The following is a 14,370-nucleotide window of genomic DNA, read 5'->3' as shown; positions in this document are numbered from 1 at the left end:
TAACTAAAAAAAAAATCTTGTCTAAAACATAATAAAAAATAAAAAATATAAAAATTTTTCTTTTCTTCTCTTCTGAAGTTGCTGGAATACACATTTTTTTTTTCACCATTTGTTTTTTTTTCTATTCTTCTCTCTTCTAGATTCTTATTTCTTTTTATTTTTTTCTTCTCTTCTCTTGGCTACCAAACACAGTCTAAGAGTTTGAATGCCTCAAGGCCAAGAGGAATCAGCCCACCTTTTGTGTTTACCTCCATTAGTGGGTTCTCGACAAACTAGTACTTCCATGGTGGGGGTTAGGGGATGGCATTCCAATGGAAAACTTTGAAGGATTATATGGAAATTTTGGTAATATTCTTGTACGGGGTATCGTTAAAAATTTGTTTTCTGTATAAATCTGAGAGGTGTGAGGATGAGTGGTCGTAATTCTATTCTTCATTGAGAGAAATAGATAACATTTCATTGGGACTATAAATTGTCTGCAGTGAGGTGCAGTGAGCATCCAATTGCTAGGAGGGTTCGGTCATGCATTCTAATTATTGAATGTTCATTCCACCTCACCGCGTATGTTCACTCCATCTCTCCGCCTTACTATAGACGATTTTGATGCCTAATTTTGTGGGGCATTAAAATCTTTGTGTGCATTGAGAGGACAATTTTAATTTACATCGTTTTCTTGGTTTGTCATTGTGTAATTTGAAATGACATCAATGGAGACAATATTGAGGGAACTTCTTACTTTCTACAGAACTTTTATGGTTGGAAGCCGATGAGAGAGTACTGTCAAAAGAAAATCGATTCATTGTTCAGCCTTACTGGTTGCTTTTATGTTTGATTACGTCGTTGTTCTTTGTTCTTTCTTCTTTTACTTTGCAGTTTCACTTTTCTTCCTCTCTCTCTCTCTCTCTTTCTCTTTCTAGGATCCCAATCCCACTTAGTGTCGTTGGCAATGGAAATGCTTATACAGTTATGCTTGACCATCTTAGCCGGATACAGCTTTTTTCCATTTTTTCCCCGGGGGAGAGGCTCCTGTTGGGTAACGACCAAAATACCATGTCAGTGCGTTGTCGCATCGTTATTGGTTGTGGGAACTGACACTGTCTTCATAGATTCGATACGTGTCGTTTTCAGATGGACTCTTGTAGGTATTGGATTATTCTGTGGCTTCTGCTTACGTCAGCTTTTTTAAGGTTTCAATCTTACAGTCGCCGTCATCTTCAGTGTCAACCGATAACTTCCAAGCTCTCAAGTATCAGGTGAGATATGAGAATCTGAATCGGGTGATTGAATGGAATTTGGGAGCCACCGTTTGGTTGCAACCTTTCCAGTGAAGAGGTAAACATGGAGATCTCATCTCATCTGAGTTTGGTGGTATGTAGATAAAACTTGACGGGTTTTACAATTCAGGCCTAAGAGTAAATCCCGGTTATATGTAATTACACCTTTACTCGTGTAATACATCAGTCATGAGGAGACTCAAGCTAGAGAGATTTGTTAAATTACAATGATGATTTATATCCATGAGAGTTAGTTATGTTCTGCCAGTACCGAGTTTTCCTTTACAAGAATAATCAATTACATGGATCATTATCTTTCAATTAGCTCCATTCGAGGTCATATTTCATATGGGGTCAACAAGCTATTCATGTCTTTACTCGCTACCTTTTGTAGAGTCATTTTGAGTCTACCTTTGACTCTTCTAACTCAATCAATCTAAATCAAATCCTTCGTAGTGGAGCATCTGAATCCGTCCATTGAACATGATAATGCCATCACAAATAACTTTATCGTAGCCTATCATGCATGATCAAATCTATTTTCAAAATCAATTCTAATTTGATCATTCTTTATTTTGTCATTCCTTGTTGTAGACATTCGTCACAACATCTTCATCTCAATTCTCAACTACATTGAGTTAATCTATATGATGCCCCTTAATTGGCTAACATTCTGCATCATACATCATTGTCCATTGTATGATTGTCTTTGTAAGATTGTCATTTCAAATTTCAAATGATAATTATGTTGATCACATTTCAAATGATAAATACGTTGATCACACAACACTTGGGACACACTTTTCCATTTTATCCATCCTATTTTTTAATTCTATGTGAAATATCATCTTCTATATCACCTTCTCTATTTATGATTGATCCCATATACCTAAAATAATTACTTTGCGGAATCTCCATTTCATTAATTTTCACCATCTCATAGAGTTTTTCTCTACCCATGGTGAAAACACAATATTTTAATCCATATGTTCATGTGGTTAGAAAGGATTCTTGGAATAGTGATAAGGGCATTTTGGACTTTGTACAAAAAGAGGCAGAGGAAATAATGACATCAATTGGTTAAATTCTCTTCATGCATGGCGGCAAAAAAAAAACTCCTACTAAAATTAAGAAAAGGTGAATGATATCCTTTTTATCAGAATATTTGAGAAGTTTATGATAGTCTTATCTTAGATCAGACCATACCATAATATTTGAATGTTAAATCAACAACTATGATCCAATTCAAAAGGTTATGGAGCCTAAAATATTATCATTAAACTCTATCCTTCCAATTGAAATCTGTCAAAACCTTATGATGGTCTAATCTCAAATCAAACTAAAAAATTGTTTTTGTGAATATTAAATGCTATAGATACGATTATGATCTAAATCAAATGTTTAAACAATTTAAAATATGATTGTCGAATTATATCATTTCGATTACAGTTTTTCAGAAGTTTTTTATGGTTTGATCTTAAATCGTATTATATTAATATTTTTTATAATAATTTCTAATTGCTAAATGAACGGCTACAATTCAATCAAAGGTCTAAAATATGGTGATTGAAATTTAATTATATTCTACCCAAAAAAAATTGGAATTATATAATTAAAAATGCAAAAGTGGACCCCTAAGTATTCAAGTTTCAAGCGGTGAAATAGGGCCACGTTGCCTTGTTTTTTAAAACCCAGGCCCAGCCTATCGTCCCCGTGGCTTAGCCCACTGGAAGTGTATATAGCAGGGTTGGGTTGGTCTGGCTGGCTGGCTCAACCCAACGTCTCAGCCCAGGCCTGGACCTACAGTAAGCTTGAAAATGTAGACCTTGATCCAGCTAGCTCGGAGGATGAAAAGTTCAACCCAGGCCCTCTTATGCTTAGAATGGGCTTTGGGTGGCTCGAACTTGCTTAACATCTAGCATGTGAGGGTGTTAATCAGTTCAATTCTAATTTAGTCCAAGGTATGAAAGGTAGAAACCAGAGTAAACCGCCTATCAAACGATTCTAATATCACAAATCGAAACCAATTAATAAACAATTTTATCGATTTCAGTTTTGTTTCCGTTTGCAATTGACAGCTTTACCCAGTTGTGAGAAATTTTAAGTGAACTCTAATAACAAAGAGGGAAAAAAGAAGCGAAATTTGGCTTCTTTGTGGCACAACACAGTGTCTGGCATGCATCCAACGCTTAGAAATAGCTTGGGCTTCATTCTAAGGCGTTTCTGATGTTTGGACATGTGTCGAACACTGTGTTGCACCACAACGGAGCTTAATCCAAGGCAATGTGACCCTATGCCCTAGACACAAGGGGTGAAATAACCACCTCATTCATCATGAAAAGTGGAACCCATTAATATTTTCGTATGCACTCCCATTGGCCCCACATTGGTATAGGGCCACGTTGCTTTTAAGGGGCTCTGAAAAAAAAAAAATGGTTTAAAGGTATTGGAATCTGATTGGCCATATTAATATCTGAATATGAAACGGTAACAACAATCTTAGCATTTTCCCAACTTAATGACGTCGGTTTTAAAATTGAAAAATGTCCAAACAAAAGAGATATGAAGAGGAGAGATGAAAAAAGAAAAATGAGAATAAAGCTACTTTTTGTAGTCATTTAGTTTCATAAACGATGTTTCGTGTCAAAAACATAACTTTCAATTTCTGTGTCAAAATGCCATTTTAAAACAAAAAAATGGTGTTTGGTGGACTTGTTTCATAAACAATTATTCTAGTTTTCACTTTTTTTTTTTTGGTATTTGGAACGAAACGGAAATGACAGAACAAAGTTTTGTCGTTCCATCATTTTACGTTTCTAACATTTTTTTTTTCTTGTTCTAACAGCCTTCTCCAATTTTTATGGGGTATGTACAAATTCGGTGATGGAGATGAGAGCCCTTAGAGATGGATTGGTATTATGTAAGGATTTGGGCTTATTTGACTTTTATATTAACTCTGACTCCTCCCTAATTGTGAAATTTATCTCTCAAAGATCATGTATCTTGTGGAACTACTCGTATTGGTTTCAGGAAGTAATCAATCTCTACGATTCCCTGAGAGCTTATATCTCCTTTTCATTTCAGGAAAGCAATCGCGCAACGGATTGATTAGCCAACTTTGCATGTGAATCTATTATAAATTCGATTTTTTAAGGTGATAATGATCTCCCATCTAATATTAGTTATATAATTCGGGAAGATAAAGCGGGATTACCAATATTTAGAATGTAATATTTCCTCATTTGTTGGTTTTCCTTTTGGGTTTTGCGAGTGTCATAGTGATTTGTATATTATAGGATGGGGTAAGGTGGGCTATGTCCCCTCTCTGTTTTTTCATTATTTTTTTTTTTATTTTATTTAATAAAATTTTAGGAGTCCCAAATAAAATTTGGTAAAAATTTATTTTTTTTACCATTTTGTTTTAAAAAAAATAGAAAAACACCAAATTGACATCAAATACTTTACCCTGTTTTTTTGTTCTCATAAAATTAAGAAACTCTATAAATATTTTTCTGAATGATTACCAAACGCAGCCTAAAAGCAATGGAGCACAGGCGAACAAGTTGGGCAAATTGATTGAAAAACAAAAAACGATACATTATTTTGAGGGTATAAAGTCCGATCCGATCTGATACGACCAATCCACATTGCTGTCAGTATCGGGGCGACCGATACCGGTGTCGATAATGAAACCCTGCTCCCTCGCCCCTCGTTTTTCTCAGTTGTCCCATGCGTATGGTTTTGCTGGTATTGCAACAGCTTGAACTCTCTGAATTTCTGTTACCGGCTTCAAGTAATGGATTCCGGTAGCAGAGAGGCGTCTCAAATTATTGGAGAAATCGAAAAGTTGAAGTTAGAGAAGAGGGAGATAGAGCATCGGATTTCGCTTCTCCAAGCTCGTTTAGGTGAGCTTAATGAAGTCGTAACAGAGGAGGAAAACGAATCTAGCTATTGTCGTCCAGCTTTGATCAATGGTGCGGGGTTTGGACATGGATTGTCTCCTGATATGATCTACTGATACAGTCGACACCTACTGCTTTCTTCGTTTGGAGTTCGAGGTCGGTCGGCTTACTTTGATCGTTATTCATGTTTTTAGTTTTTTTTTTCGAATTTGAATTTTCGTTGAATGGTGCCCTCGTATTCATTCTGCTTATAGGAATTAGGTTTCGAAGTGTTTTTACCTGTTTAGATAATACTACTTAAGGAAACACTTTCTCAAATTTTCCTAGTGTCGGTTCTAACTTAAATTGGAAATTTTGGAGTCAGGTTCTATACAAGTGTTGAATGTAAACTTTGACGAATTGGGATTTCCTATAAATAGAGCGGGCTTTGATTTTTTGTTTGTCAAGCTCAGTTCAATGCCTTTGTTGTACTATTTGCTAATATTCTTGCAAAATGATGGATTTTATTCCAGTGTCATAGCCTGATGCGGAGACTTATAGGTACTTGGAAGAAATCCTCAAAAGCTATCCTTTAAGTAGAGGGTGCCCAAGTACCTATAAGTCTCCACATCGATGTAAGATTATTAGTTCCACCTTCTGTGAGGAACCCCAACGTGATTTTGGATCGTGTTGTTTCCTTGCATTTTAGAATCCCCATATTTTGTCTCTGTTGGTACTTTAAGCCTTTCTCTGTAATTATAGCTATTATTTTATCCTTGCTAACTTTGGTGGCATGTTTGCTGTAGGACAGTCAAGTCTGTTGAACTCTTCGATTTTGGTGGTTGGTGCTGAGGTTTGGGTGCACCTGTTTTGTTGTATCTTGCAGCTTGTGGTGTTGGTAGTATTTTTCTCTTTTAAATGCGCCTGCAGTGGTGATTATGAACTGTAATTTCAGCATCTTTTATTAGTGGTACCATGTTTTAGATTACGCTATTAGTTACTGTCTTACATGAAAATACTTTTAATGTGTTGCTGGTCAATTTCAGCTCATTGCACTGAGGTTTCATAACTTGCTACATGTCATGTCATGTTACACAAGTATATCCATGTGATAGAGGGAGGGCCTCTCACACATCTCACCAGTAAAATTTCAGGCACAAGCGAGAAAGAAAATGACTCAAAGATCTATCCAAAGTTGAAAATTTACGAGGGCCATAAGTGGGAGATATATATATATATATATATCAACAATATGACACTTTTTAAAACTTTTTTGGGTGGAAATTCTTTGAGTGATGATTGTGGGGATGCATCCATTTACATGGAAATTTTTGAATCATTGCGTGTCACTAGGCATAATGATATTTAATATTCTCTTTTTCAGTTCTTTGGTTATTCATCTTCTTTCCCATTCCTTGTTTTCTTTTAATCATAATGATGATTACAGTACATCCAGAAATAATGGATGGTTGCTTCTATATTGCCTGCAATTAGTAGCAGTTCTTATTGAACGTGATTCTATCTATTTCGAGAACTCATTATTCTTCCTTTTCTCTTCTCAGGTCACTTGGGTATTGTTGATCACGATGTTGTTGAGCTTAATAATCTTCACCGCCAGGTACTTGTCTAAAGTATTCATCAAACAAACTTAATATATGTTTATACTCAGCTGGTGATATTATCTCCTGATGACTACACATTGAGTTTTAGTTTATGATGCATTGTTAATGATTATAATATAGGTTTTTGTGTGCAACCCTAGTTATACTCGTTTGACTCAGATCAATGGTTTGGCACCGTTAGTTTCTTTTGTTTTATGTTTATCATATGTCGAAACCTAAAGCCCGGACTTAAAGTCTAACCAGAAAAGGAAGCCAGTTGGATTGATCTAATGAGATATGTCATTTGCTAAAATGGAAAGAAATCTAAACAAATGAATTGAATCATTTAATGGCTGATAAAAAGGTGGAAGGTTTTGTTGATTTATTACTACCGTTGAGGGCAGTTCCCCACCCCTACTTTTTCTCTTTTTTCCTGCAAATTGTAGACCAAATCTCCACTTATCTTTCCTTGCAGAGGCTCTTATTACAAGTTTGTTTGTTATCCGATGGTAGGCAAACCAATTGGTTTGAGGGTCAGCTCGGATTTTTGAAATTTTTCCGTCATGTTATAGCCACACTAAAATTTATGGACATTTGTTATATTATTTCCTTGAGAGAATAAAATTTTATTGCCCTTTGGACTGAATCCCCCTATTATGGTCAAGCCAAACTGAATTAGGTTTCATTCCAGACTTCCTGATAGTCCTCACTCCTCACCTTATATAGAATTTCTTTGCAAATTTAAACCATTACAAATGACCTTGCTATTTGAATCCGTATGTAGCCAAGTACACTACATTAAGCGTATTGTCTTCATTGATCTAGCACATTGGTGCAGCAATCTAGGAAGCACATTCTAGATGTAGTTTATAAGAGCTTTGGCCTAGTTTCCACCATTGTATATTCTGTGGAGTCAAATAGTCCTGCATATGAACGATGTTAGCTCCATATCAGAAAATAGTTATGTTGGACAATAATAAAACATTTACTGCTTTCTTGTAGTTCATATATTTCGATTCTGTCAATGCAATAACACTCCAGGGATTTCCTGGGGTAATCCTTCTTAGGAGATCCACTTGTCATTCGATCTATCTTGTACTTGGCAATTGCCATGGTTATGAACTTTTTCATTGCCTCCATCTGTTTAATGTACAACCAAAAGATTGGGACTGTTATAAGTTTCTCAGGGATTTTGGAGGATCAGCCACCCATTATAGCTATTCAAAGGCATAGATAAAACTGTTTACTGTTAGTATTTGCTTAAAATTGCATTATGTAGTGAGCATGATCAAAATATCATTTTTCTTTATAAGGAGTAATGACCATGTGTTTGACTTTATCATTTTAATTTTGGAATGTAGGAAATATGTGGACTTGCAGGATTATTAGTTTTTGTGTGAATCATGAGCTATCATTCCTCCTTATATGCTTTAGCCGCACCTATATTGTCATATGTATATATATATGTATATATATATGTATATACGTATATATATAGATATATATTGGGTCAATGTTGCTAGAATATTGTCGTTTCCATGACTGCTGGCATCTATAAGCTAATATTCAAAAATTGTTGCATAACACCATACTGTAATTTTCATTATTTGTGGTTGTGATGTTGAGGACTAATCTGTTGATTTCCATCTTTGTGGTTCAGATTATCCATACGGAAGCATTTATTGGTCAATCAAAAGTTGAATCTGCTGCAGATTCTTGTCGTGCGTATATGATACTCTTTTTCTGCAGAACTCACAATGCTTGAGTTATCTGTAAAGTATTTTTCAGTAATACTGGTCTCCAAGATGGATAGATTCCTCTCTTTCTATCCCATCCCTTGTGCTATGTCAATAAATCATTGTAAGGGTATAATTTCACGTACACGGTACACGTGGATGTTAATCATACCATAAGAGAGGGGCGGGGGGATGCTTGATTGTTCAAAACTCTGGGTCTTCCTATAATTGATTCATGCGAAGGGTCTTAATTTCTTTGCTGATTTCCTTTTATTATTTCAAACCAAAACTTTATTTGAGAGGGACCTTTTGCTTGTGCAATTTTCATATAACCTTCTGACCAATTATATTTTTATTCTTGCAGCCTCTTATTATATCAGGTGCTGCACTGGGATTGGAGGGGCAGGTAAAATATTTAATAGCTTTTGAAAGTTTTGGAGGTTTTTGTTTTCTTTTAAATATTTTAATAACTCTAGTTTATGCCTTTGGTTTTATTTATCATGTTGACATTGATTTATGTATTTGTTAATTTTTTATTTGCACCTTCAACATAACCTTGAGATAATTGCTATTATGGATTTTGTATTTCAGCTCACTGTTTACAATGACAATGGAGGTCCATGCTATTGATGCCTATTTCCGACACCACCACCTACAACAGCATGTCAAAGCTGTTCGGATAGTGGAGTTTTAGGAGTAGGTAAGTGTGAATCAAGTTAAGTTATAGGCACTGAATTCTGCATTACCATCATATTCACTGAGGTATAAAATTGGTAGAAGTTCTAAGGCCTTGTCTTCTATTTATTTTTTCTGACCATGTTGGAGAGAAGTAACTGCACTATGGTCCTATGGTGGAGGGCGCTGCTGCAGGAACTATTGAAGTTCTTTACAGTAATAGAGTGGTCACTTCAGCTCACAAGATTACTGAACTGTGAATAATATAACTATGTCTCTCCTTCCATATGATCTAGGCAAAGGGCAAATGCAAAAAATGCAGCAGCAGAGTTCTCGTGTTAGGTTTGAAGGCTTGGTGTACTTAACCTACTTTGACAGGGCAAAGTAACAGCCAGTGTATTCCAAACTGTTGAAAGCTCTGGTGATGTCTTTGTTCATCTCGGCCTGGGCTGGTGAACCGGGTTTGAACAACTTGCTCCTTTGGCAAGTTGATGAGTATTCCTGGTTTTAGAACTCTATTATTGAAAAGAAATCATGTGAATCAGGTGTAGTTAAATGAATTAATGTAACATTTCTTAAAACGAAGAACTGAATTTCCCATAATGAGCCTCTTGTCAACAATGGGAATTGGCAAGTACATTGGAAAGCTCCTTTTGCATCAATTTTGCACCAATCTGGCACGGGCATACCCAGTGCATGAGACTCCCACCAGGCTGCCACTGCAGTGTCTGGGGAGGGACTTAATGTGCACACCAATCTGACACGATCTTCATCAATTTTGGATGTTTTGCCTTTCCCGTCCAAGCTACACATTGTTCTTGTTACTTTAATTTATTTCGTCCAAGCTACATTTGGTGGTATGCCCTTTTGCAGTGTTCTCGAGATCTGGGATGGGTGGATTCTGTCCTCAACTGCTGACTTGCCAACAAATGGCTGCTTACCTCTCCCAACCTCCACACCCCCCCCCAATAAAAAATAAATAAATAAATAAAAGAATAAGTCCCCCACCTGCATCAGCATGTTTCTTATTTTGAAAAAATTATATTTTCTAATCAAAACTAGTATTTTAGGCCTTTTTTTTTCATTTTTCTAGTCCCAGGTATTATTGGCTGCCCGCAAGCCCTAGAAGCTATAAAAGTTGCAACTGCTATTGGTGAACCCCTCTCAGGACGAATGCTTCTTTTTGATGCCTTATCAGCACGAATTCGTATTGTATGTTCTCCTTGAACTCTTTTCTTTCCACCCTCCCCTGATATTCAAAATGCTCATTCGTTATTTAAGTTCAGTTATACATATATCTTAATCTTCTCAACTATTTATCCCATATTGTTGCGGGAAGTTTCTCGCCCGCCTGTGATGAAATTGTTAACAGAAGTTGGAATTCTTTGTGCATGGAGTAGTCGGTCATATGTTAAGACATGCCTATGAGCCACAGAGTCTTCAAATGTTGTGGGGGGAAAATCTATAAATGAGACAATATTGGATTGTCCTGGTTTTGGTTTTAGTCTTCTTAGGATTAACTGGGCTTTATTTTATTGAATTTTCTTATCTAGGATTAGTGATCAGTTCTACAATCTGGGTTGATTTACAGAAAAAACACATCCATTCTAATAGGCTACTGACCCATGATAAAGTCACTACTATTTATATGAAGTAATCTGTGCCGTACACTTGAACTTAGATTAATGGACCTGATCAAACTGGGAACTGATTTAAGCAGGAACCGTAAAGTCAATGGAATAAAGTAAACTGGGATGTTCTTTTGTATTTCTGGGATTGGTCTTCTACCTGTTGGGTTCCCCTCCCCCTCTTATTTCTAAGATTAACAAAAGGGTCTGACCATGAGTAACAACCTGTATCTCGAGAATAAAAATTCAATTTATGAGATTCTGTGATTCCATCTGTTAACACAAGATGGCAGTCATTAACCTCTTTGGACCTAAGGAATAAAAATTCAATTTATGAGTAAAAGGATTCAAGATGGATGTAAAGCCATCAAATCTACCCTTGTCCAAGAAGAGAAAATTAAAAGAAAGGGAAAATGAAAAAAATATTGATATGGGATTAGGTGGCATGTGACTTCCGCTCCTGTCTCTCATTCTGTATATTTTTTGTATTCATTGTGTTGAATTTTATTTTATGGTCAAATACAATTTTGTTCTTCACCCAAAAAAAAAAAATTTGTCCCTGATTTTTTTTGGGGGGGGGGGTTGTCAGGTGAAAATAAGAGGAAAGTGTTCCAAATGTGACGCTTGTAAAGATAAAGCAGTGTTCACGTAGCAACTATTTCGAGATTTTGATTATGAGAGGTTTACTGAGTCTCCACTAACTCGGGTATTTTCCTCATCTCCTAATAGACTTTTGTCGTCCATTGTCAGCTGCTCATTGTTGTTAAATTGCTTGAGCTTCTTGATGTATTTATTGGGTTTTGTTATTATACTCAAAACAAAGTGCCCCTTGATTTCATTATGAAACAGTTTACACGTATATTTAATTAATAGGTCTGCAAGTTAGACCTGTGAAGTTACTATTTCCTTCATTGTTACACAGAACTATTGAATATGAAGTATTACTTTCATATTTCTTAGTTTTTGGGGCAGAGGTCATATGGTTAACGACATAAATTTTAGATCATAATATCTAGGCCTTTCGTTGAACTCTTAACAGCTTCCTCTTCCAATTTGGGCTTTCACTTACCCCAGATTCTGTATGTATGCGGTCATTGCTATAAGTTGTGTTTCATTAAAATGTAAATGCTTATTCCTCATTAAATCCTCAAAATTATTTCTATATAATGAATTGTATCCTCTACAAAATCAGTATTTTGATTAATATTTCTTGACTATCAGAACAGTGGCCCCATGTTAATGGATTCATTTATTGCCTTCGCTGATTTTGATGGATGAGATTGCTTTTATGTTGAAGTTTCAAATTTTGGGACAAAATATTGAAATTTAATAATCCATGAACAGTGTTTTTAGAGTTTATGTCCACAGTAAATGTGGATTTGTGACCTCACAGTCAGAATTGGAAACATCTGGAGTGGTGAAGCTGAATATGGACTAGGGAAGCCTGGTATCTCACCCTTCTACTTGTCATTGTGCTTGTGAAGTTTACACTTCACAACTTACCACATGGTTGTACTAGGGTTGTTCCATGTTATAGAGGATCTTGAACCCATTTGACTTGGAAAACTACAACCTGCAAAAATGAACAAATATGAGCAAGGGAAATGGGTCAACATTTGATCCAAAGTTTCAAATCCGCAATGAGCATAAAAATATAAAATGAAATTTTTTTATTTGAAACATTTCTTCTTATTTGGGGCTTAAACTTCACCAGTGAGATGACTTCCTAGTATCACGTGAGACCACCCTTATACTATCGTGACAATATCATGAAGTGTAAATGTCACTATGCTTAGCGATGATTAGATTTTCTCCTTTCGGTTATTCTATCTTCACATTGAGCTGTGTTCTCCATGATTGCCTGAAGAGCAGGAGTCGTTTACTCATTCACTGTAAATTTAATAGTTAGGAGCCATTTCATGTGTTATGTATCACATCTAGATTCTAGATGTCTTTCCACTGGATTCATCTCCAGTGTTTACCTTGCTATCTGACAGTGGTGCCAAGACTCTATTTCCTCAGATGCTCAGATGACGACCTCTACAAATTGCAGCACGCTCTTGACCATATGGAAATTTTTATCCACATAACAGCATAAATAACTAAAAAGTACAATGAAAAAAGAAAATTAGTGAAAGTTTGCAATTTTTGAGGAAAAAGAGAGGCCTTGTTAAGAGAGCTGACTTGAAAATGCAGCATAAAAATGGGGAAATTTTTTTTACTCTATAATGGTTCAAAGTTAGTGGCAGGTTTTGTAAAATAATGCAACTCTGAACCATGTTTTGGTGCCTATTATATACTCGTGTTGGACCAAAACTTGATTGGTGAGATGTGTTGTGGCATCCTCTTAACACAAATGCCCATCCATTTTTGTAATTGCCTGTCATTCGCAAGTCTTAAAATTTCCCTTATGTAACCTTATGCAAAAGGATTCTCTGGATTAGTTTTACATTACTTTATAGAATTCTCTGTCGATCTGTAGATCCGAACTACACCAAATTAAGCAACTTGATATTCGAAAAGAATTCTTTGACATTTGGACCATAAATGTACATAACATGTTCCCTGATTATGCTAATGTACTCATTTCCTCGCTTGATCTGGGTTTTCTGATTCTCATATATATAGAAGAGTCAGTGTTGAAACAACTCATGTACATGAATTTAAGTCGTCGGTTGCTCATAGGCATGGTTCTTTCTCTCTGTATCTCATATTTTCATACATGTTTGCTTTTTCTGGATAGGAGTAATACTCTAGTGTTAAGGAGTATAATATCATAAATATATTACATGTGTTGATGAAAGTGTGTTTTCCTATTGAATGCAGTTGCCCTTGAAGCTGAACTTGCTTTCAGAGAGTGCAAGAATAAGCACAAGGAATACAAAGAGAAAGTTATCAATGGAGAAGCACGTCTATTAGTGGATGTACGTCCTGCACGCCATTTCAAAATTGTTTCGCTGCCAAAGTCCTTGAACGTTCCATTGTCAAGCTTGGAAGGTAGGCTGGCAGAGATATCTTTGGCCTCAAAGCAGGAGGAAGAGCAGACAAGTTCTTGTTCAAATGCATCTTTATATGTAGTATGTAGAAGAGGTAATGATTCACAAAGGGCTGTTCAATACCTTCATAGAATGGGTTTCACATCAGCCCGGCATATCACTGGTGGTATAGAGGCGTGGGCTCATGATGTAGATCCTAATTTTCCTACATATTAGAAAGAAATGCTTGTGTATGGACTCGCAGCATTGACACTCCTCATTTTGTTATGGTTAAAGAGGAGTATAAAGGGGAATATGCTAAAAGCATGAAAATGATTGTTAAATATGCCACCAATTTATTAAGGAGATTGTCTCATTGACACCTCTATAGGTGTTTTTAGAATTTGATACTTTTTTTATTATCGATTGGTTTTTATTCTCGAAAGTATATTAAAGTATGAGTAATAATGAGTTTTTAAAAATAATTTAAAAATGACTTATCATTATGTTATTATCACAAGTTGTTGTTATTGTTTTTCAGTTATGTCAAGTACATATGACCTCGTAAAAAAAACTTGTGACATAAAAAAAGGGCAAAAA

At 35.8% G+C, this 14,370-nt stretch overlaps 1 pseudogene; it reads left to right on the top strand.

Annotated features, from left to right (window-relative positions):
- The first annotated feature begins 4,921 nt into the window (after nt 1-4,921).
- Nucleotides 4,922-14,133, top strand: LOC122092648 (annotated as a pseudogene).
- Nucleotides 14,134-14,370: the final 237 nt, after the last annotated feature.

Source organism: Macadamia integrifolia, chromosome 11 (genome assembly GCF_013358625.1).
Source record: "Macadamia integrifolia cultivar HAES 741 chromosome 11, SCU_Mint_v3, whole genome shotgun sequence".
Lineage (NCBI taxonomy): Eukaryota > Viridiplantae > Streptophyta > Magnoliopsida > Proteales > Proteaceae > Macadamia > Macadamia integrifolia.
This window is presented reverse-complemented; position numbering and strand designations above follow the sequence as displayed.